The following is a 25,546-nucleotide window of genomic DNA, read 5'->3' as shown; positions in this document are numbered from 1 at the left end:
CTGCTCCGGGCCTGGCCGCTCCCAGCCTGGCAGTCGCTGCTCCGGGCCTGGCCACACCAGACCCGGCTGCTCCGGGCCTGGCTGCTCCCAGCCTGGCAGTCGCTGCTCCGGGCCTGGCCGCACCAGACCCGGCTGCTCCGGGCCTGGCCGCTCCCAGCCTGGCAGCCGCTGCTCCGGGCCTGGCCACACCAGACCCGGCTGCTCCGGGCCTGGTTGCTCCCAGCCTGGCAGCTGCTGCTCCAGGCCTGGCCGCTCCTAGCCTGGCAGCCGCTGCTCCAGGCCTGGCCGCACCAGACCCAGCTGCTCCGGGCCTGGCCGCTCCCAGCCTGGCAGCCGCTGCTCCGGGCCTGGCCACACCCGACCCGGCTGCTCTGAGCCTGGCCGCTCCCAGCCTGGATGCTCCATGCTTGGCTACTGCTGTTCTGGGTCTGGCTGCTCCCAACCCGGCTGCTCTGGGCCCGGCTTCTCCGGGCCCAGCCACTCCGTGTCTGGGTGTTCCTGGACTGGCCACCCTGGGCTTGGCCGCCTCTGCCTCAGGCCTGGCTGCCACTGCCCCAGGTCTGGCTGCTCCAGTGCTGGCCGTTGATGCTCTTGTTCTGGCTGCTGCTGCTCTGGGGCCTGGCCACTGCTGCTCCGGGCCCAGCTGCCACTGCCTTGTGCCTGGCCACTCTAGGCCTGGTCGCCGCTGTTCCAACATTCTGTCCCTTTTTTCTCTTTTTTTTTTTTCTTTTTTTAAAAAAAAAAACAAAAACGCATTTATGTTGCAATGTTGGCTGGTGCGTTGAGTTCTGACTTAGTCTTTGATTTTTCAAGATCTTCTTTGTATTCTTTCTTAAGTAATTTTACTATCATTTGCTCTCACTTGATTTCTTCACATTGAGAACTTCTTTGGTTTCTTCCTCCTTGTCCTGGGAGCTCAGCAGGTTGGCCTGTGGCACCCCTTTGTTCTCCGCGGGCTCCCGCGCTGCTCCAGCCTGTTGCCGGGGTCGGCGCCGCCCAGGAAGCAGCCCCCGTCCTTGGCTCCGTTGCCCGCGCTCAGCAGTGGAAGGCTCAGGGGCACCCCCCCCCACTGGGGGCCCCGTCACCCGGCTCCTTGCTGGCGCCCGGCTGGCCGGTGTCCGGCAGGCCTGTGTCCGGCAGGGGCTCCTGCTCCTCCTCGCGTTCCTCCAGTCTGGAGCTTTCTTTCTCCCTCCCGCTAGGGGAGTCCAGGATCAGAGTCAACAGACTGTCCTCTGCGCAGAGTGTGCGCGACTCCGGGGGCTCGGCCTTTCGCCGCGCTCCCAGGACTCCACCTCACAGCTCCGTCTCCCCCTGCCTGAGCCTGGGTCCCCAGGGACTGGCCCAGACCTGGAGTTCGGGGCGGTCTGGACTGAGGCTCAGAGCCGCCGCCGGAGGCTTTGTTTCTTCCGGCTAGGGTAATCCAGCATCAGAGTCAACATTCAGTCCTCTGCGCGCCAAGTGCGCGCGACTCCGGGGCCCCGCCTTTTGCCTTCCCCCGGGATTCCGTCTCCCCCTGCCGGAGCCTGGGTCCCCAGGGTCTGGCCCATAACTTGGGGCTCAGCGCTGCCGGTTCGGGGGTTCAGCCCAGGCTGGGGGTTCTATTTCCTTCCTGCTAGGGAACGCCAGGCAGCACCCAGCCCTCTCCTCCTCTCCGGCTGCGACCTCTCCGGGCGCGCGTGCGTGCGAGCTCGCCGCATGTCTCCGTACCTTAGGCTTTTTTTCAGCAACTCTGATTTTCCTTCTGGTTTTCTCCCTCCTTCCTATTGTAGAGTTTTCAGTCAGTCGACTACCTGTAGCTCTGGGCAATGTCCACTCTACATTTTAGTTGTATTCCATTGAAATTGTTGTGAGCTGCTGCGGCTAGGTGTATACCCGAGCAGCCATCTTGGATCCTCCCCAAGCAATTGCTATTTTAAAAAATATTATTTTATATTGTTTTCAGAGAGAAAGAGAGAGGGGGAGACAGACACATCAATGATGAGAGAGAATCATTGATCTGCTGCCTCCTGCATGCCCCACACTGGGGACCGAGTCTGCAACCCGGACATGTACCGTGACCGGGAATCAGTGACCTCCTGGTTCATAGGTTGACATGCAACCACTGAGCCATCCAGACCAGGCTCTTTCATTCAATCTGACTTTGGGATGACTTGGACAGTAAATCTCTTTACTGAAGGGATAGACCCCACCAGGCCCTGTTGCATAGCCAGAGTGAATAATTGCCGTCACCTGTTACGTGGTCTTGACCCCCTTCATTCTGGCCCCCTGTGCATCTGCAGCTGTCGAGGTGCGCTTATCCAGGATCTACTTTCTGCAGTGTGCTCTCGTCTCTCGCTTGGAAAAGATGTTAATTAAAAAAGAAATAGAACTGCCAAAAGTGAATTATTGAGTTCCATGGTTATCTCTGAATTCTGGGCTTATTGTAGATGTCAGCATCATGGGGAGAGGCAGAGGTCCTCCAGGCGAATCCTCCAACGACCATCCATTACTCTGGAGAGGAGAGGGCCGTATTTGCAGATAACGCAGTCCTGAATCTTAACGAGCATGGGCCTTGAATGAAGATTAGTTCCCCGTTTTCAGTCAGACATTTGATGCGAGGTAAAGGCTTACATACAGAGGCGTAATGAATGGATCGAGCCGGGAAGGTTTCAGACACGTTGCAGTTTTTAAAATCCTGAGAGTCAGTGTTCAGATTATTTCTTCACAGTGTGCATTTGTGCTGTTTATCCTGAAATCCAAAACATTCTAGTTTGATTTAGTAATTCAATTTAGTGTCTGCATGATTCATTTTCTCTGAAGAAAATTCGTTTGGGTTGTTTAGATCTGCAGCTGGCTTTCATCTTCATTTTCCCGTTCTTATATGTATGTTTTGTTTTTTTTCCTATCCGCTGTAAATTTCCATTTTTCTTCAGCCTACATCTTCTCAAGCTCCTTATAATTATTGCATAAAGTGAAGCTTTTTATTTTATTTTTTTTCTATTTTTCCCCCCCAGATACTAGATACATGTGCTTGGTATGTTAAGAAGTTCTTTTCTGGGTTCAGTTTTACTATCGTTTACATTCAGCTCAGTGACTTCTACTTCTGCCCAGAATTCTAGTTGTTTAGGATCTCATTTAATTAACTTGTTCTTCTTAAATTTGTTGCTTCTCAAAGCTTCTTGCATTTACCCGCTGTTTGAGTCACAGCTGCCATTCTCTGTAAGGGACATGTTTTATACTTGGATGCCATTTACACATGTATTAAGTCATATTTCAATAAGTTTTTGTTAAGCTCCCAATCTGTGCATCTTAAGTACAATAATTCATAAAAATGAGTTGAATATGCTTTTGAATTGCCCCCAAGCTTGGGGAAGGTAAGGTAGGAGGCTCTACGCCCCTGCTGCTCACAGTGGGGACCCAGGAGCAGCAGCATTGGCATCACCTGGGACTTGTTGGAAACATGCATCTCGGGGCCCACCCAGATTGCCTGAACCAGAGTCTGAATTTTATTAAGATCCCAGGTGATTTGCATGCATTTTAAAGTTTAAGAAAAAAGTGCAGAGGCATATAACATTTATTTATGTATTGATCTATTTACTTATAGTTTGATATACAATATTATAGTGATTTGTCATATTTTTCAATTATAGTTGACATTTAATATGATTTTATATTAGTTTCAGGTGTACAGCATATGGTTAGACATTTATATATTTTATGAAGTGTTCCCCCTGATAATTCTAGTACCCACCTGGGACCATACATAGTTATTACAATATTACTGACTATATTCCCTGTGCTGTACTCGCATCCCCATGACTACTTTGTAACTGCCAATTTGTACTTTTTAATTCCTTCACCCTTTTCATGCAGCCTCAGTCAGACAGCCATCTGACACTGTCAGTTTGTTTTCTGTATCTATGAATCTGTTTCTGTTTTGTTTGTTCACTTATTTAGTTCTTTAGAATCCCCATGTAAATAAAATCATATGATATTTATTGCTCTCTGACTTATTTCACTTAGCAACTTAGGTTGTCACAAATGTTAAGATTTCATTTTTTATGGCCAAGTAATATTCCATTGTATATGGAGAGTAGTTTACAGTTGTTCACATGGACAATGATTAGTAAATAATAATATAAGAATAAATTGTCGCCCTAACTGGTTTGCCTCAGTGGATAGAGCGTCGGCCTGGGGACTCAAGGGACCCAGGTTTGATTCCGGTCAACAGCATGTACCTTAGTTGCAGGCACATCCCCAGTAGGAGGTGTGCCGGAGGCAGCTGATTGATGTTACTCTCTCACCCATGTTTCTAACTCTCTATTCCTTTCTGTAAAAAATCAATTATATATATATATATATATATATATATATATATATATATATATATATAGTTTTTTTTTAAAAAAAGAATAAACTGTTATGCATACTCATAACTATAAACCTACTTTTGCCCCACCTGTATGTACCAGTCAGTGATTTGGCATTTTTACATCTTACAATGGTGGTTACCCCACTAATTCTGGCAATCATCTGTCATTGTGCAAACTTACCACAATATTATGGATTAAATCTACCTTCACTTCTTCCACCCATCCACTCCCCTTCTCCCCTCTGGTAACCACCCCTTTGGTCTGTGTTCTATGGTTCTGTATTTATTTATTTGTTTGTATGTTTGTTTATTTATTTATTTATTTATTTATTTATATTTTGTACATTTGGTTTGTTTTTTTATAACAAAATTTTAAGTATGCATTAGTAGATTTAATTATTTAATAACTAGAGACTCGGTGCACAAAATTCCTTCAGCCCAGCCTACACACTCTTGCAGTCCGGGAGTCCTCAGGGGATGTCCACCTGCTGGCATTCAGACATCCCTTTCACAGTCCAGGGCTTTCCTAGTCTGGGATCCCTTGCTCCTTACTGCCGCTGCTCTTGTCAGCTGTGAGCCCAGCTTCTGGCTGAGCGGCTCTTCCCTTGTGGGAGTGCATTGACCACCAGGGGCAGCTCCTGCATTGAGCATCTGCCCCCTGTTGATCAATGCACATCATAGTGACTGGTCGTTCTGGTTGTTCTGCCACAAAGTCCCTTAGGCTTTTATTATATCGATTGTGGCTAAAATGTACACATATAGATTTCAGCATGAGTTTTGTTATTTTAGTGATGCAAAGAAGCTCAGTGGGATTCTAAGCCTTGGAAATTGGATTGACATACTGCAGAAGCTTTGAGCCATTTCACTTTTTTATTTTATTATTATTATTTTTAATATATTTCATTGATTTTTTTTTTTAAAGGTGGAAGGGAGAGAGATAGAGAGCTAGAAACGTCGATGAGAGAGAAACATCGACCAGCTGCCTCTTGCACACCCCCCACTGGGGATGTGCCTGCAACCAATGTACATGCCCTTGACCGGAAGAGAACCCGGGACCTTTCAGTCCGCAGACCGACACTCTACCACTGAGCCAAACCAGTTTCGGCCAAGTTCACTTTTTAAAAATTTGTTCACAATATACCTTGGAGAATGCAGTGTAAATGGGAAAGAATGACTCTGAGTTTTCTAGTCCCTCTGACAAGCCACACACTTAGGACTGTCCCGAGGGGTCAAAGTATGGTCTGCATATGTTTTTTAGCCTTGTGAGTCCCATCCTTATGGTTTCTAACAGAGGCTGACCCTCCCAAGAGTGTGCTCCTGTAAATAGTATAATGAAAATATTGTAATAAAATTCGCCGACATGATCCAGGCAACTGGGGGTGGCTGTGATAGGGAGGGGAGACGTGACAGGGACAGATGGAGTCAGGGTCTGACAGGGAAGGAACGATCATGCTTGTTTGGCCTTGAAGCATAAAAACATCTGGGAAATAAAAGGAGTGGAGTTGACTGGAAATGTGAACCTTTGCCAAAATTGTGTAAGAAAGGTGCAGTGAGGAACTGAAGCAGACGCTCACTTCCCTCTTCTCCTCCTCCAGCTTGGAGATTAAAAAAAAAAAAAAAACAGCAAGGGAGAAATCATATTGCTGCACATGGGAAAATTGGCCATCCTCATAAACATGTATTAAGTTTGATTTTCCCAGTTCCCATTCTGTGTAAGCAGTTGGTTGCCCAGGAAAATGGGTGGAGTGACTGTAATGTAAGAGCATGTGCCCGGGAAGAGCATTAAATCACTTCTGGAGTCTTCAGATGTCAGAAAAGTCCTTTCTAGAGACAGGGACAGGAAGACTTTTGAGGATCAGATGGAAGAGATGAAGAAACAGTAGGAAGACCCATTCCTCCCTGGGTGGGGAAGAGCATCATAGGCCTTAGGATAAGAAAAGCTATTGGGCAAACACTATCTCTCTGGCCCTGTCAGTTGCTAATGCCCAGGTGCCTGGGTGACTGTGAGCTCAGCCAGGTCCCTCTGGCTTCTTTGGAGTTCTTATCCCCAGCAGAAATAGTCAACTGGGCAGTGGCACTTCCTCTTCCTGAGACACAATCCTCTTGTATTTCTGCTGTGGGTCCTCTTTCCAGGCCATTCTCTGGATCCATGCTGCTCCCTCTCTGTAATCTTTTCTCCTGCTATGTCCTATGGATGCTCCCCAAACCCTACTGTGTGATCCTGATGGTTTTATTTAGCACTCTCTTTCTACTTGTTCTCTTGTGTCCATCTTATTTCTAAGCATAGCCTTCGAACATCCTTGATTGAATATATGCCTATTAATAAAAATTTTTGAGGAATCATCTCCAATATGTGTTTTAAACCATATTCAAGAATATGTACGTACTAGAGGCCTGGTGCATGAAATTCATGCACAGAGTGGGGGGGTCCCCTCAGCTCAGCCTGGACCCTCTTCAATCCAGGACCCCTCAGGGTATGTTTGACTGCCTGTTTGGGCCCAATCCTGTTTGGACAGCCCTCTTTCAATCTGGGACTGCTGGCTCCTAACTGCTCACTTGCCTGCCTGCCTGATCACCCCTAACTGCCCCCCACCCTCCCTGCCAGCCTGATCACTCCTAACCGCCTATGCCTGCCAGCCTGATCGTCCCTAACTGCCCCGCCCCACTGCCGGCCTGGTCAACCCACATAGCCTGCTAGTCATCCCTTGTTAACCCCCCTACTGGCCTGGTCATCCCAGGCAGCCTGCTGGGAGGTTGTTTGGTCATACCTCGCTAACCCCCTTGCCAGCCTGGTGGGCCCATGCAGCCTGCTGTTTGGTTGTTATTGTGAGGTCATCATGACCAAATTGCATATTACCCTTTTATTAATATAGATATGTATAAATGTAAATATAAAATATATGAAGTCTTATAAATAAACATGTAAAATATAAACTATGTAATAAAGTTTTTTATTTAAAAATATTTAAAAATAAAAAAGAAAACATCATTAAAATGAATTTGTTTTCTTCCCACAACTCTGTCTATTCCCTTTGCCAGATCTCAGAGTGCACCTGTCCCTTTAGGAGAGCCCTGCTGGACAGGAACTGCACTTGACCTGAATCCCTCTGCTAGTCATTGCCCTGACCAACTTACCTCACCTCCTGACTGGCTCCACCTTAATATGCAAGGCCTGGGAGAATGATGCTCCAATTCCCCAGTGTCCTGTTTCAAACTTAGTTCAGAATCTTTAGCTAAAAGCACTGGCTTCCTGGCTTTCCTTACGTACCAGAAGTCAGGTATCAATACCTGAACAGTCTCATAACTTCTGGTTGCTTCTCTGATCAAAGAGGAATTCTGTCAAATACCAGCCCATTTAAGAGCCTCTCAGTGATAATATAGCCACACACCTAGAGACAGGAAATCCTCAGGAACTGGTCTCTGAGATACATGAGGATATTGAAAGTGAGAAGGAAGTCAGGAAGTTCTATTGCAAATGAATCATGGGCTCCAGTCAAAGTATATACAATTACATTCATGTATAAGTCAAAACGAATTATGAAAAGTTTCATCAGTATTTGAGAGTGAAGATTAGAAATGAATTCTAAGTGATGGGAAATACCATTCCAATTACTACCAAATTCGTGACAATACTGCTTATCTTTATGCTTAGTTTCCTCATCTGTTGATTTGCAAATAATAGATTCATTAGGTCCATCATGGTTTTCCTAGATGGTTCAGTAATAATGTATTTAGCCAAAGAAAATAGCCATTTGTTAAGCAGTTGAACAGCTGCTAAAGTTTGTTGGAGGACATCTTACAGGGGACAAGCCTTTTGCCACACCCATATGAGCTCATTTTGGCACTGTGGACCCAACCTCACCCTGTTAGCAGCTGTCGGGATGGGAAGCATTTCCACTGTTGAGCTGCTGCATTCCCCAGTGACATGACTGCCATGCACATCTGACCTCTCTGAATATCCCCTGTTGTCCATCTATACTTGGTTGCCCCATAATCCACAGTATCCCATTTAGGAAAGAGCTGGACAGGGTCCCGCTTCCAGTCTTCCCTTCACTTCTTTATCTTGCATACTTCATTAATTTTAGGTATTTGTGTAAGAAGAGGCTTATCCACCATTTCAGTAGGATTAATGTCTTAATATTTTAAAAGCATAGCTTTAGGCAGGAAATGGGGAGCCAGTGGTGATAAATTTTCGTTTTGGGTAGGGAAATACGTGTATAGTGATGATGCTTCCTGAATTATGGCCTAATTTTTCCGCAGGTATCATGTTTCCCATACTCAAAAAAAAAAAAAAAAAGTTGGTTGGAGATGTCTTTTTGCCTTCATTATATATTATATTCTCTGGGATTTTTCTCCTTTGCTTCCCTTAATGTTAGAAACTCAACTTCATGAAAATAATGTACGAAGTTATGCATTTTTTCTTTTGATTGGGCTTAAAAAAATACTACATTTAGGCTCTGAGTTAGTACTTCATTCTAAACCTTGAAAAATGAATTAATAACCAACTTAGTATTTTGGAATCATCTTTTAAACATACAGAAAATGTTACTCTGAATTTGAATATCTATATCTATATCTATCATGTATCTATATCTGTGTTGTATTCAACAACTATTTATTGATTGTCTCCTCTCTGTCTGCTACTATTCTAGAAGCTGAAGGTAATAGTGGTGAACAAGACAATATGCTTTTCATATGGAGCTTACTGTTATTTTTTGGTAGGGGAAGAATATAAAACAGAAATAAATAAGATTATTTCAAATATTAAGGCAAAGGGGAAAATAAAGTAGATGTATTCATTATGGTTTCAGCAAGAAACAGAGAGAGCACTTAAATTATGATAACTTGAAAACAGTTTAATAAAAGTTCTATTTACAAAGGAATGGCCAGGGGCAGGGAAAGGAAACCTTATAAATGAATGCAGTACTGAGGTTAGTAATAGAGGCAAATCCTGCAATGGAGGAACAGTACTCAAAAGCCAGACAGGCCCAATGGAGAGGGCTGCTGTGCTAAGGCTCTGACCTTAAGGGAGGTCTTGGCCAGCTCTTGTCTCTGCAGGAACAAAACCAGGGAAGTAAGTTGCCAGCCTCACAGTCCCATTGGCCTGACCCATTAGAAGTCACATGGTGAAGCAGCTGCATGATGTAATCCGTACATGTCAGTTTTTTAGGGCACAAAGCAGGTGGGAGAAAGGTGGGTTCTGTCAATCTCAAGGGGCAGGGGCATATCCCACACCAGAGAGAAATGGAACATTACATGGGGTGTACAATGGGTAAGGATCTAAAATGTCATATTGTTTCTGCCATAAGTGTCCTTACAGTTTATTTGCAATGATCAAAATCAAGTTTATGAAAAGATAACTATCTTTTTGCATCGAACAGACTGTCAAATTACAGCACAAAGGCTGGGGAGTGTTGGGGCGGGGGAGAAGGGGTGATGGGGAAAGAGATCAATGGAAGGACTTGTATGCATGCATATAAGCACAACCAATGGACACAAGACACTGGGGGATGGGTGGGATGAGGGCTTGCGACAGGGGGTAGGGGAGGTTGGGGGAAGGTCAATGAAGGGGGGGAGGAGTACTACTATATGTAATACTTTAAACGATAAAAAAACTTGAAAAGATTAACTAGAAAAATAAAACTGGTTATAGATGATACAACTATTATACACCAAAACTCTTACATTTAAGAACAGGAAATGATTGTTTCTCCTTTAGAAGATGAGAAGACATTTCATGGAGCAAGTGTGATTGAAACTGAACTTAAGGAATGGATAGGCTGTTAGTACTTGGGAGAGAAGGAGGAAACATTCCAGGACTATAAAGTGTCCTGGGCCAAAGTGCACACATGGGACACATTTTAGGAACCATTTGGCTGAAGTGATTGGATGAATCTACAATTCTTCTAGAATCATAGACTTGTACTGAAAAGAAACTTTTCTTCTAAACTCCCACGCAGTGTAAAATCACATCTGTAGGCACTAAGTTAGCTTCCTTTCTTCTTCCCTATTTCTCTTTCCCCTCCCTCCTTCTCTCGGTGCCTTTCAACAGGCATTATTGAGCACCCACAATTTGCATAGTTGCAATAAGTGAACCATTGAGACTCTGCACTGAACAAGACGATGTACCCAGTTAGTCGGGGAGTTTAGTTTCAATCGCATATTCCAGAAGGTCTCTCAGTAATTTAACAAAATTGTAATACTGATAACTAACACTTACTGAACATTTTCTATATAACCTACACTGTTCTTATTCAAGGAAACTGTCTTATGAAGAATGCATTCAAGATTTAGGAGAAAGGATTACTGAAATGGTCTTTCATGTTTTGGCCCTACAAAGGTGTGTTTGACTGTTTTAAAAGAAGCACTCCTTTTTTTTGAAGTAGTATGTTGACTGGATAACCTACTGTATATCAAGTGTGCATGAGACTTTAACTTTGCACAAATTATGGAAGAGGAAGATTTTCTTAGTGAGAGACCTGTAGAGATTGAGTCTGGGTCCAAAGAGATTTCCTTCTGCTCTACAGGAGCATCTCCTACTTTGGGGATTTCTTTCTGAGATTCCAGACCTCAGTGAAGAGGAGACCAGGCAGGTGAAGGTCCCAGGCACGATGGCAGGAGACCGAGAGAAGCAGCCAGACTGAGGAGAGGCCAACTCAGAGGCTCAGCTCCCTCAGGGAGGCTGGGAGGATGGTGTCCAGGGCGGAGTGCTGGCTCTGCTCCAGAGAAATCGGACCTGCATGCTGTCCTCAGTGCGATGTTTCCTTAGAGGCCTGCTGTGGTTTCTCTTCATTTCTGATGCTGGTAAGATAGAATTCATTTGGAAAAAGAGAGCTTCGTGATTCACTATTAGCTCCGTGTGTGTTTAATAAGCTCTTTAGGAATTCCCCTTATAACTTTAAATCTTTTCTAACTTCAGACTAGTTATGAACACGTGGTGCCGGGCAGGATTGTCCCTAGGTGGCTGCTGTAGCGTAGGCCGGTGCGTTGCCATGGAGATGAGAGAGGCCAGTAGAGTGGGCTGCGCGCGCAGAGCGGACCCTGCTTTTCCACGCGGACTATGGCTCCTGCGTGATGGTGGGACGGGTTACCCGTTTTCCATGGACACAGCCCAGCAGAGAGATGCGGCCCGGCCGCTGACCACTGGCCTGATGACAGCATCTCCATGTACCTTCCCGGTTGAGTCCCAACAGCCCTCAACCGGCGCCTCTCACGGATCTCCAGGAGCCTGTGTATCCGCAGTGGGATGGCCGCCAACAACGAACTGATGCTCTCCAGCCACCACATCACCTCGGTCATCAGTGTCTCCGGGGAGGTGGTGAACACCTTGTAGGAAGACATACAGCGTGTGCAGGTGCCTGTGGCTGGCACACCCAGGTCGCACCTCTGTGACTTCTTTGACCCCATTGCTGAGCACATCCAGGATATCGGGATGAAGTGGAGCTGCACTCTGCTCCGCTGAGCGGCCGGTGGGAACCGTGTGAGCGGCCGGTGGGAGGCGCCAGGCTGCCCTGTGCCTCATCCACCTCATGAAGTACCACACCGTGTCCCTGCTGGATGCTCACAGGTCGACAAGTCATGTCGGCCTGTCATCCGGCTCAACACTTTTTTTGAGTGCTGGATTTTGGGAGCAGCTCATTCACCAAGAGTTCCAGCTGTTTGGCAAGAAAACCGTGCACGTGGGAATGATCCCTGTGGGAATGATCCCTGACATCTATGGGAAGGAGGTTCGTTTAATGATTCCACTGTCAGCCATGCTACCAGCCCCTGCATGGGGGTCAGAGGTGCAGATCTGCCGCTGATCCTACACTAAGATCTGGGCTTAAACATCCACTTTTGTGCTGCAGAAAAAAGCAGGTCATGCCTTTTATCAGAGCAATAAAAAAGGAAGAGTGCGTAGTTTTTAACTTGTAATCCTTCTCTTTAAAGATTAAACTCACTAAGTGTAATATGGTGAAGATAAGTTTCCTACCCTGTGAGTGACAGGTCATGGCTACTGGCCAGAGGGGGGAGAGTAAGTAAGGCAGGTGGTGCCTGAGTCAGATGGACCAGCGCCCAAAGCCAGACTGGAATCCCACAGCCTTCCCCCAGACCCGTGGTCGGCAAACAGCAGCTCGCGAGCCACATGCGGTTCTTTGGCCCCTTGAGTGTGGCTCTTCCACAAAATACCGTGGCCCGGGCGAGTCTAGTTTGAAGAAGTAGTGTTAAAAGAAGTTTAAATTTAAAAAATTTGGCTCTGAAAAGAAATTTCAATCGTTGTACTGTTGATATTTGGCTTTGCTGACTAATGAGTTTGCCGGCAACTGGCCCAGACCAAACTAAACCAGGCATGAGTGCCACAATTCCACCTTGTTCTTTCAAACACAAGAGCCTTAAGCATCGTGGCACCTCCTTGCTTAACAGTAAGTGCCAACCTACTGAATAAGTGACTGTCCAAGGTGCTCTGGGAATCTTAGGGGTTCTGGGCCAATGTCGCTCCCACCTTCAACCACAGGGCCCAGCTCTGGTTTTTTTTTGGGACTGGAATTATGCATAATTTTCAAAGAAAGCTTTCCACCATATAACATTTTTTTTTTTTTGAGTGCTATTGTACATGATAAGGTCTGAAAGTGCCCTTGGTAAACCCCACCAGCCTTTGCTGAAAGGTGGCATTAGTTTTCTCTGGGCCACCTGTGGAGATCAGGCCTGACATCAGGCCTGAGGTTCCTCTCACAGGCCTTGGCTCAGAAGGCTGGAGCTGCAGGCCCAAACCAGCCTTGCCACCTTCTCCTCATGTGAGTTTGGACCTCTTAGAGCCTGTTTTCTCATATGTCCATGCAATGACAGCCCTTTCATCACAGGGTTGTCATGAAAATTCAATAGTTCCTTAACACGGTGCCTAGAACTGCTTCATGTAACCTGTAGTTCTCACCATGAATGATGCTGTGGCTCTGCTGGTCCAAATCAGCCTGGCCATCCTCATAATGGCATTTCCACATTGTGCATTTCCTTTAATATTTACAAAGCATTCTTCCCAAAAGTCATCATGTGTGAAAAAAAATAAAATAAAAAAGGCTTACATCCTTTTAGACCCGACCTCAGGACACCTAGACTTTAGAACCTTTTCAGAGTCCCCCCGGGTATTTAATCCATGAGTGGGCCCCGCCAGTAGGCCCTGAAAGCCAGGATTGCTCAAATATCCTAGGGGCCTGAGGAGCTGGCTCAACACCAGCGATTCTGATACAGAAGTGTCCAGGCAAACAATATATAAGATGGACAAAAGCACAACTGCTCTGTGGGTTAAGAACCTAGTGCCAACCAAATGCTTTCTCTCTAAAATACCCACCCTCACTTCCCCAGGGGTTCACTTTTAGGCTGGGGGCAGAAGGAAAATCACTCTTTCTAGACTGATCTTATTTTACAGTTGAATAAACAGACCCACAAACACGAGCACTGGGGTGGACGAGCCCTCCCAAAGCAGCCTTTCTGGAAGAAACCTCTTTGGAAAATTTATTCTAAAGTGTTTTTAAAGAGAAATTTATTTGAATTTTGTTTTCATTTTTAAAAATTTTAAATAAGCATACCATAAAATTACCTTTTTTGTATATATAGTTCTGTGTGTTTTAGCACATTTGTCTAACCTCCTCCACAGTCAGAGCATAGCAGTTCCATCACCCCAAGAATCTTCCTTTGCTGCCCCTTTTTAGTCAAACATTCACCCCAACCCAGCCTCTGGCAAACATTGGTTTCTTCCTATAGATTTACCTTTTCCAGAATGTCACATACATATTATCTAATAATAAAAGAGCAATATGCAAATTGACCATTACTCCAACACATAAGATGGCCGCCCCCTTGTGGTCAAAGATGGCTGCCCCCATATGGACACAAACCACAAGTTGGTCTGCAGGGGAAGGCAGTTGTGAGCAATCCGGCCAGCAGAGGAGGACAGTTGGGGGAGACCAGTTTGTTTATATTTTAGATAACAGAGAGGGCAGTAGGGGGAGACCAGGCCTGCAGGGGAGGACAGTTGGAGGGGTGGGGAGAAACCCAGGCCTTTAGGGGAGGGCAGCTGGGAAAGACCAGGCCTGCAGGGGAGGGCAGTTGGGGATGATCAGGCCATCAGGGGAGGGCAGTTGGGAGCAACCAGGCCAGCAGAGGAGGGCAATCGGGCTAGCTGGGGAACAGTAAGGCATCAATCAGGCTGGCAGGGTAGTGGTTAGGGGGTGATTAGGCAGGTAGACAGAAGCAGTTAGGTGCACTCAGGCAGGTAGGAAGGCAAACAGTTGGGAGCCAGTAGTCCTGGATTGTGAGAGGGATGTCCCAGATTGGAGAGGGTGCAGGCTGGGCTGAGAGACATACCTCCTCCCCCGTGCATGAATTTTGTGCACCGGGCCTCTAGTAGAATCATAAAGGATATAACATTTCGAGACTGGCTTCTTCCAGGGTGATGTCTTTTGATATTCTTTTCACTGTTCTGCTTTTTATATTCATCTGTAGAAGGATATTTGGTTTTCTAGTTTGGGGAAATTTTGAAAGAACTACAAACATTTATGTGTATCGGGTCATGTGAACTTAGCTTATTATTTAGGAGTGAGATTTTTGCTCAGTCATATGGTAAAGGTTATATTTAACTTTATAAAAAGCTACCAAACTTCCAGAGTGGCTCTATCTTCTATGTTTCACTATGAGATACTTAGTTTCTGTTTCCTCGCTGCTATTTGATACTGTCGATGTTTTTTATTTTATTTTATTATTATTTTTTAAAAATATATTTTATTGATTTTGTTCAGAGAGGAAGGGAGAGAGATAGAGAGTTAGAAACATCGATGAGAGAGAGTCATCGATCAGCTGCCTCTTGCACACCCCGTACTGGGGATATGCCCGCAACCAACGTACATGCCCTTGACTGGAATCGAACCCAGGACCCTTCAGTCCCCATTGAGCCAAACCGGTTTCGGCTGTCGATGTTTTTTATTTTAGCCATTCTGATGGGTGTGTGGTTTTAATTAGCATTTCTTCAACGGTTAATGATGTTGAGAGTATTTTTGTGTGCCCAATTGACCTCCACATACCCTTGTTAAAAAATTTATATTCAATTCTTTTGGCCATTTTTAAATTGGGTCGTTTTCTCACTGTTGAATGTTGACAATTCATTATATATTCTGGATGCAATGCCTTTGTCAGATATAGATTTGTAAACATTCTCCCCAATTTAGCTTTTTCATTCTCTTAAAAGTGTCTTTTGCAGAGCGAAAGTATTTAATTTTGATGAAGTGCTACTTACCAATTTTTTCTTTTATGGATTGTCATTTTGGTGTCAGACATGTCTAAGAATTCTGCCTACCCCCAGATCACAGGGATTTTCTTTAATGTTTTAAAGTTTGAGAGTTTAAAGTTTTCACTTATTTCTCTGATTCTCTTTTATAAGGTGTGAGTTTCTATAGGTCTAATCGTTTCAGTTCCTCTTGTTAAAGACTCTCCTTTCTCCACTGAGCTGCCTTTGCACCTTTGTGTAGGCCGATTTGGAGCTCTTTATTGTTTGATATGTGTTTTTCTCTTCACCAGAAGTACACAATCTTGATTTACTGTAACTTTATAGTAAAACTTAAAATAGGAAAAAAAAAAAAAAAAAGAAAGAAAGAAAGAAATATGTTCTTAGCAACGGGCAATATATTTTATTTTCCCTGCACAATGTATATGAATTATAGATTGTTCTTCTACAAAAGTTTTTCCTCAAGGGCTATTAACATTCTTAGGTAGAGTTTTAGTGCTAGTCTTAATTAAATTTGTTCATTAAATGTAGCTCAGACACAATCATAAAACTGAAATGGAAGTAATCAATGGGCAGAAAATGAGATATTAATGTGACTTGAAGGTGATCAAGCTGAATGTATTTTACACATGAAAGACGTGTTTTAAACTTGCATTTTTACCACAAACATTTGGAATCTAGGTATCGGAGAAGTTCATCTTAAGGTGATACTACTTTAACTTTCTAATTTTTTAACTTGCTTTCCACAGTAAATTCCATATCCTTTACATATGGAGGTGAAAGATACTGTTGAGCTGAATCCGAAAGGCTGTCCATGACACGGGTGGTCCGAGGGTGAGAGATGGACTGGAGTAAGTGGGAAGCACAACAGCAGGGCTCTGGTTCAGAAACTCTAGCTTTTAAAAGGAGATGGGGCAGGGAAGCCGTCAGGAATGAGGAGAAAAGGAAGGATGTAGTCATGGGAATACAGTCCCACCGCTGGAAAGTGATTCCCCTTGGGACTGCTATTGTGGAGCTTGCAGTGAAGCAGGCTTTGCAAGCACTGCTACTGTAGTCTTCTTCAGATCCTGGAGGAAGGGAGCACTGTACAAAAGACCAGGGGAGAAAGACTCAGGTTTGTGTGGAGGATCTCAGTGACGTAGCTGGGATTCTCAGAGTGTGTGTTCTTAGCCTCTGATGGCAAGCTACCAGCACTTTTTTCCTGTGGTGGATACATGACATGCTCTAAAGCATGCAGAAGGGCAGAACATCTACTTGTCAACAAGAAAGAGAGAAAGATTTCCTAAGGACATTCAGTTTAGAGTGCCTGCTTGGACAAGTCTGTGCTAGAGTCATTTGTAGAGTTACCACATAACCTCTGCTCCACCACACACCTGCAAAGCCTCTGAGTGTTTGCTCTTGGTGAAGTAGATTGGGGTTGACAAAAAAAAAAAGAAGAAGAAAAAGAAGGAGGAGGAGGAGGAGGAGGAGGAGGAGGAGGAAGAGAAGAAGAAGGAGAAGGAGAAGAAGAAGAAAATATAGTAGCTTTTTTGCCGTGAACTAACAGAGATCATATATGAACTGTTGTTGAATTAGGAATTAAGTAGATATGATTCAGCCTCTTAAAGTCAGATCTGTAATAAATGAGCAAGCTCCCCTGATGGAGAGGGGGAAGGAGAAAAAGAGCCCTCAACTCCAAGCAAAAGGCCATGCGGGCCCAGAATTTGGGCATTGGAGTGTGTATCCTGTCCTCAATCACATGGTCATAAAGGGGATTTCTGGACCGCCAAGAATTTTGGGTGCGTGGGCACCTCCACGTTTCTGGTGTGTTTGGTATCCAGCTGCACTCGTGAGGAAAAGGATCAGGGAAGCTGGCATCTTTCTTCTCTGGTGAGAGATGCAGACCCCAGAAGAGGGGAAGATTGGAACCTGATGCTGACTGCTTCCTTTCCAAGATAGACACTTAGATCCTAGCTCCAAAATTTGTCAGAAGAAACGTTGGGGTATGCAGCCATGTGTAGTCAGGAAATTGATCATGTCACCCAACACAATAGCCAAAGAAGAAAGCAAGGTGGGATCTGTGCTGCAAGTCAGAAGAGATTCACTTGCCACAAGCAGATATAACACATGATCCCTCGGAGAGAAAGCTATGTAATAGGTTTGTCAGGATTTCAGAAAGTTTTCTTGCAGTGCCATATAATGAGATCAAGGCATGTAGTCATTAACATTCCTGTGTGGTGTTGACCCTCACAAGGAAAACATTAAGGGCTATCATTTGCTCTTCTGGCCACGCAGAGTAATCCTCCCATCATAAACAACTATAAGACCAGATAGAAAATACGAGACAACTGTGTTCAGGTGTTACATGATAGGCAGCGTAGGACAGATTCTTGAGCAAAGAGAAACACACAAGATGACCCCCCCTTGTTTGCCCTGCCTTTGGGTTCAGGGCACTTCTCTCATTGTGGAGAACTGAGGAGGAGCCCGAGAGAAGCGGTGGGATTGCCGAACTGAGAGGCAGGGACTGGGTCTTGGGGGCTGCTAAAACTTTGTGGGTAGAGCACTAGAAGAGATGGATTTGCTCAGAAGGGGCCCAGAAATCTGTGTGGATGCTTACCCTATGTGTGTGGCCTGGGCCTGGGCCTGGGCTGTGCACATGCAGGCCAAGACTATGAGGGGTAGCAGTAAGTAGTTGTTGTGGGGAAGAGAGGTGACACAGAAAAACCCGAGTTTATCCAGTGCTAAGAGATACTGGAGTTGCATTGCAGATATGGGGAGACCTCGCTGAACAACTTGGATATGCTTTCGAAATCACAGAAAGGTTGTACCCTAGGAATAAGAACCATGAGCTCAAGTAAGGGCCACGCCCTGAAAACAAAAAAACGCCAACTCCTTAAAGGAAGACAGCAAAAATCATGGTCTTTACAGTGTGTCACACCCAATACCCAGTGTACAATAAACATTTTCCAAACATGTGAAGAGGCAGGAAAATGTGACTCACAGAAGTAGACCTCAATGTGACCCAGACGTTGGATTTTTTGTAGACAAGGATTTTAAAATAGCTATTATAAATACGTTCAAGGACTTTAAAAAAAAAAGGATGGTTTGAATGAAGGAACATATGGGGATGTCAGCAAAAAAACAGTAACTATAAAAATGATCTAAATGGAAACTCTAGAAATAGAAAGGAAAATATCTGAAATAAAAATTCCAATATGAAGAATGGAAAGAAAAATGATTTTTAAAAGTTGGACAGAGCCTTAGTGATGTCTGGGACAATATACAGGGTAGGGCAATAGTAGGTTTACAGTAGTTCGGTTGGAAAAGAGTAAATAAATAAATAAGAATAATATAAGAATAAACTGTGTTTTGTGTACTCACAACTATAAATCTACTTTTGCCCCACCATGTAATTTATTATTCAGATAATTGGAATCCCTGGGGAGAAGAAAGTAAATAGGGCAATACAAAATATATATAGTTAAAGAAATAGGTCTAAAATTTTTCCAGATTCAGAGAAAAACATCAATTTACATATCTAAGAACATTAGCAAATCCCAAATAGGATAAATGAAAAATGAAATACACTTAGATATATCATAATTTGACTGCCAAAAATTAAAGATAAGGAGAGTATTATGAAAGTGGCTAGAGGCAGGAGGAGAAGAAATATATATAACAAGGAACAACGTTTAAAAGCTACACTATATCCATAATAAGCATAAGAAAGTTGGTGTGGTTTTGTCTTTTCATATGCAGACAAAAGCTATCACCACAGATCAAGGAGCACATTTCATAATGACAAAAGGACAATTCACCATCTATAATAACAAAAGCATAATATAATGAAAGTGTAATATGCTAATTAGACCGGATAGCTGAACAACCTTTCGACATCCTTCCTGACGACCTTCTGGATGAAGCCAGGGCTGTGAGGGCCAAAGGCAAGCCACTGCAGCTATGAGTCCCTTCATGAATTTCATTCATCAGGCATCTTGTGAAGATGTAAATATCCTAAATGTAAATCCATCTAATAGAATTGCAAAATATGACAGAACTAAATGGAGAAATAATAAAATACACAAGTTGGAGATTTCAACAGCCCTTCTGAGTAATTGATAGATTAAAATATATATATATATATATATATATATATATATATATATATATATATATATATATATATATAATACTTTTACAATATCCTTTCTTCCCAAATTGATCTATAGTTTTATCAGAGACCCAATCAAGATTCCAACAGGCTCATTTGACAAAATCTGCAAGTTGATTTTGTATGGTAATATATAGGATCTGGAATAGTCAAACACACACACACACACACACACACACACACACACACACACATATATATATATATATATATATATATATATATATATATATGAAGTGTCCGGCCTGCTGTCTGGTACCTGTGACACACAATGACCACTAGGGGGCAGATGCTCAACATACAGGCAGGGAAACATGGAACAGACTGATGAATATCAGAGGGAAGGGAGAAGAGGGAGGGCAGGAAGAGATTAACCAAAGATCTTATATGAATACTAGAGGCCCAGTGCATGGATTTGTGCACTGGTGGGGTTTTTCGACCTGGTCTGTGGGGAGTGGGCTGAAACAAGCTCTCTAACATCCCACAAGGAGTCCTGAATTGCAAGAGGGAGCAGGCCAGGCCGAGGGACTCCATCGGTCCCTGTAGTTTTTAGACAAAAACAATTGAGAGACTTGTTCTGATTCATAACTTTGTATAAAGCTATAGTAATCAAGAAAGTGCAGTATTGGCATAAAGACAAAGAAATAAATCAGTGGAACAGAATTTGAGTTCAGAAAGAGATCGTCATAATTGATTTTTGACAAAGGTGTCAGGGCAATTCAATGGTGAAAAGAAAGTCTTTCCAGTAAATCATTGTGGAATAATTGTATATCTGTAAGGGGGGAAAACTTGACCACAATCTCACACCATACACAAATATTAATTTGAAATTACTTATAGACTGAAATGTAAAAGTGAAAATTTTCAAACTTATAGAAGAAAACAGGAAAACATCTTTATACTATTGAGGTAGGAAAGATTTATCAGAGTACACAAAAAAAGCCCAAACCATAAAAGAAAAAAGAAAAACTGGTAAAATTGAATTTCACAAAAATTAAAAAGTTTTGTTCATCAAAAAACGCCAGTAAGAAAATGAAAAAATAATATGCATATTGAGAGAGTATATTTGCTATTTGTTATCTATAATAATAAAAGCATAATATGCTAATTAGACTGGACAGCCAGATGACTTCCAGATGTCATTCCAGATGTCCTTCTGGATGAAGCCGCAGCAGTGAGGGCTGAGGCAGAGGTGGTTAGGGGTGACCAGGCAGGCAGGTGAGTGGTTAGGGGTGGCAGGCAAGTGGTTAGGGGCAAACAGGCAGTCAGGCAGAGTGGTTAAGGGAGATCAGGCAGGCAGGGGAGCAGTTAGGGCGATGAGACAGGCAAGCAGAGTGGTTAGGAGTGATCAGGCAGGCAGGCAAGCAGTTTGGAGCTAGTGGTCTTGGAGTGTGAGAGGGATGTCCTGATGGGCCTAAACTGGCAGTCAGACATCCCCTGAGCGATCCTGGATTGTGAGAGTGTGCAGGCCGGGCTGAGGGACCCTTCTCCCCCTATGTACAAATTTTGTGCACCGGGTCTCTAGTAATCCTATATAATAAAGCGGTAATATGCAAATTGAGCATCTCACAAGATGGCCGCTCCCATGTAGTCAAATATGGCCACCACAAGATGGCTGGCAGAGGAGGATAGTTGTGGGCAATCAGGCCAGCAGAGGAGGGCAGTTAGGGGTGACCAGGCCAGTAGGGTAGGTCAGTTGGGTGCAATCAGGTTGGCAGGGGAAGGCAGTTGGGGGGTGACTGGACCTGTAAGGGTGGGCATTTGGTGGCAATCAGGCTAGCAGGGGAGTGGTTAGGGGGTGATCAAGCTGGCAAGCAGGTGAGCGGTTGGGAACCAGCAGTTCTGGATTGTGGGAGGGATGTCTGACTGCCAGCTTAGGCCTGAACTCTGTGGCAGTCAGACATCCCACGAGGTGTCCCAGATTGGAGAGGGTACAGGCTGGGCCAAGGGACAAACCCCCCCCCCCCCCCAGTGTACAAATTTCATGCACCAGGTCTCTAGTCCTATCCAATAAAGAGGGAATATGCTAATTGACTCTCATACCATTGAAAAGATGGTGGCGCCCACAGCCAATATGGAGGGAATATGCTAAATGACTGTCACACCCTCAAGGATGGCGGTGGTTTCCACAGCCACAAGATGGCAGCATCCAGAACTGTCAGCACCCCAGCTGCCCAGGACCAGCCTGAGGCACATGCAAGCCTTGGATGGTGGCTACCTAGCCGCCCAGGGCTGCCCGAGGTTTAGGTAACCAGGGCCAGCTGAGGCTTGTGCTGCAGGCAGTGGCAGCAACAGAGGTGTGATGGGGTGTTGCCTTCCCCTGATTGCTGGGTTGCCTCTTGCCCCTGAGGGCTCCTGGTCTGTGAGAAGGAGCAGGCCTGGCTGAGGGACCTCTCCCTTCAGTGCATGAATTTTCATTCACTCGGCCTCTAGTAAATAATAAAATATCAAACAAGCCTATAAAAAAAACCAAAATACTTGAGAAGATACTTCACAAAAAGACATGTAGGAATATCCAATAAATTTATGAAAAATATTCAACATCCTTAATCATTTGGGAAATGACAAAGTCATAATGTGTACGACTTCACATCCACTAGAATGGATAAAATTAAAGTCTGATAACATCAATCCAAATTAGGATATGGGGTATCTGGAAGCCTCACACGTTGCTGGTAAAATACTTTGGGGGAAGTGTTTGGTAGTTTCTTAGGAAGTTAAATATACACTTACCCCATAACCCTGTAGTTCCATGACTACATTTAACCCAAGAAAAATGACAACATATGTTTATAAAAAGAAAACATGTACCACAATGTTCATAGCAACTTCATTTATAATAGCCCCCAACTGGGAACAACACAAATACTTATGGTGGAAAAAAAAATTGTGCCATATAGATTTAATGTAATACTACTCAGCAGTATAAATGAATGATCTGAAACATGAAATACTATGTATGGATGCATTTCAAAAACCTAATGTTGAGTGAAATAAACCGGACACAAAACAGCACATACATTATTTCATTTATGTGAAGTTAATAAACTATCAAAATTAATCTATGGCTATAGAAATTAAAACAGTAGTTGCTTATGTGAGTTAGAGTGACTGGGTGAGGATTGGGGTGATTGAAGTGCTCTATATTTTTATTTATATGTTGGTTATATAGATGTTTCTATCTCTATCTCTATCTCTATCTCTATCTATATTACCTGTCTATATCTACCTCAAAACTCATCTAACTATACCTTAAGATCAACACATATCACTGAATGTAAATTTTACTCTAATAGGAAAATGAGTAAGAGAATGGACTCCATTTTATTTTTTGGCGCTGCACACAGTCGGAAGCTGGCAGGTTAGGAGCATGGAGAGGTGGGAGGAGAGTGATGGATGGGTGTAGGGTAAAGGAATAGAAGAGCACAGCAGAGCATTGGAGTTGGGGGGCGGGGACAGATTTCCTAGCCAGCATGAGTATGAAACTTGGGGGAAAGGGAAGAATGTTTAAGAAGGATGTTTAGGAAATATGTTTGTTTTAAACAGTGTGAAGGCTCGTGTCTTCCCTTCAAGAAAACCTGAAACACTCCATTATTCTTGGCTTTCAAAGTCGAACCCTGTTGCTTTTGAAAGTGTCACCATACTAAAGCTAGGTATAAAAGGACTCACAGTTCCTGAGGATTTCAGGTAGCATGCCCAGGAGTGTTTAACTCTCAATACTCTTAGCATGGAGGGATGGGAGGGTGGGGGTGGGGGGTGGGGAGAAGTACTGAGGAGTGTAGTGTAAATTTGTAAACTTATGATTTCCTGAGTGATAAGGGCCTTTGAAGTAAGTTCTTCAAGGATTCTGATATCATCAAACAATAAGGACTGGTTCTGAGATCCTAGTCGCTTTAAAGGGAAATCTTACCAGTGTTTTATAAATGACCCTCCCCCCTCCCTCCTTGATTTCTTTACTGGTTGCTTACACAGCATGCACCGCACTATGGATTTATGTTCCCTTACAACTTGTTCAGGGCAGTTTGGAATTGCCTATTTCTTTGTTCCCAAGGGGACATTTCCTTGTTGTGAAGCAGCCTAGAGCTGTGAAACCTTAGCAGAACATCCTGGGCACAGTTGAGACTGACTTTGTTTACTGCTTAGCCCCTAAAGACCCCCATTAGTTAGGGATGCAGCTTTGGTGCCTGAATCCCTTTGTCACCATCTCCCTCTGCTGGCCTGGGTTTGCATCTTAGCACTCCACCCTTTCCCCCATTTGGTCTGATTTTTTAAAATCTTCTTGGAATATAAAGATATCGACCTCAAACAAAACAAAATGCTTACTTAGGAGTAAGCTCTAGAAAAACTTACTTATTATTATTCCCAGTTCTCATTATCCTGCTCACCTTCCTGTCTTTACTCATCACAACTCTAGTCCTTCTGTGGTCACACGGTGACACTCTAGCCCTCAGCATCACACTCCAGCATATCACTGTACAGCAAAGAGGCACGCCTCAGATAATGCGTTTTCTCCTAAATGTAAAGTACCTTAAATATTTTCATAAAATATTTCTTACTATGGCCGAAACTGGTTTGGCTCAGCGGTAGAGCGTCGGCCTGCGGATTGAAGGGTCCCGGGTTCGGTTTTGGTCAAGGGCATGTACATTGGTTGCGGGCACATCCCCGGTGGGGGGTGTTCAGAAGGCGGCTGGTCGATGCTTTTCTCTCATCGACGTTTCTAGCTCTCTATCTCTCTCCCTTCCTCTCTGTAAGAAAAATCAATAAAATATATTAAAAAAATATTTAAAAAATATTTCTTACTATGAACAGGTTTGTGCTTACTAGTTTTTCATTTTGGAGGGCATATTTTAATGTTAAAATATTGTATGCCATCTGATTGGGGGAAGAATTAAGAGCAAAAGGGGAAGGGTGGGTAGATAAAAATTGAATTATTCTGAACAGTTCTGGGAATGATACCATATTTTAAAATCAATCCAGAATGGAAAATGGGAGTTGCTTCCAGGCATGACAGTCTAGCATTTACAGCTCAATTTCTGTTTCCAGTTCTCCCAGAAAACAGATATCATGAAATCTTTCATGAAACTCCAAATCTCCTCTTAAAATGATGTTTTTGGAGGCATGGAAAAAGCCCACAAACACCGAGGGCTTGTGGAGGGGACAAGGAAGTCTGTTTTCTATTCTCCGTGGGCTGACTGAGAAGAAGGCAGGAGTGGGGAGTGGAGTCTTGACTAAGAATTTGATCACGTTTAGAGGGAAAACTGTCTTTCTAAAGGTTCTGTTAGTTTTATGCTCCCAGATGCAGAGGCCTGTAATGAATGGCTTCTATTAAGTAGAATACTTTATGAGTTTTTGAATATGCAAATCTAGATTCAGGTTTTAATTTTGAATTTTGAACAGGAATGGAAAATTAAACTTCTTCTAGTAAATTAATATGACTTTAGTGGTTGAGGCTGGCAGTCATATGGGAGAAAGGGTCCTACTTGGGAACTTGCTAGAATGAGAATGTCTGAGTGACACTCTCCTGGGGATAGCCATCGAATAGCATTTAGGTTCTAAAAGTCATTCAAGCACTTTGGAAGTTACTCCATATCTTAAGCACATTATTTGAAGCATGCTTCATTGCTGAGCCTTGAGTGATGTGTGGGACTGTGGTGGTTGAGAACTTGTGACCTCAGTGTGACAACAAGGACTGGAATTGTGATGGTAAAGACAGGAAAGTGGACAGGAAAAGGAGAACTGGGAATAATAATAACAAAGTTTTATTGAGTATTTATTACATGCCAGGCATTGG

General features: G+C 43.8%; 1 protein-coding gene and 1 pseudogene across 2 annotated transcripts in view; both read left to right on the top strand.

Moving 5' to 3' along the window:
• DCHS2 (dachsous cadherin-related 2) overlaps positions 1-25,546 on the top strand; it is a 176,627-nt gene that overhangs the window by 61,216 nt on the left and 89,865 nt on the right. The window lies entirely within an intron of this gene.
• LOC311622566 (dual specificity protein phosphatase 18-like) lies at positions 11,503-12,153 on the top strand (annotated as a pseudogene). The gene has a single exon. The product of its transcript is annotated as a dual specificity protein phosphatase 18-like (transcript).

This window comes from Pipistrellus hanaki (assembly GCF_964339955.1).
Source record: "Pipistrellus hanaki genome assembly, chromosome: 5".
Classification (NCBI taxonomy): Eukaryota; Metazoa; Chordata; class Mammalia; order Chiroptera; family Vespertilionidae; genus Pipistrellus; species Pipistrellus hanaki.
The sequence above is the reverse complement of the archived record's forward strand: the minus strand, read 5'-3'. Positions and strand labels throughout refer to the sequence as shown.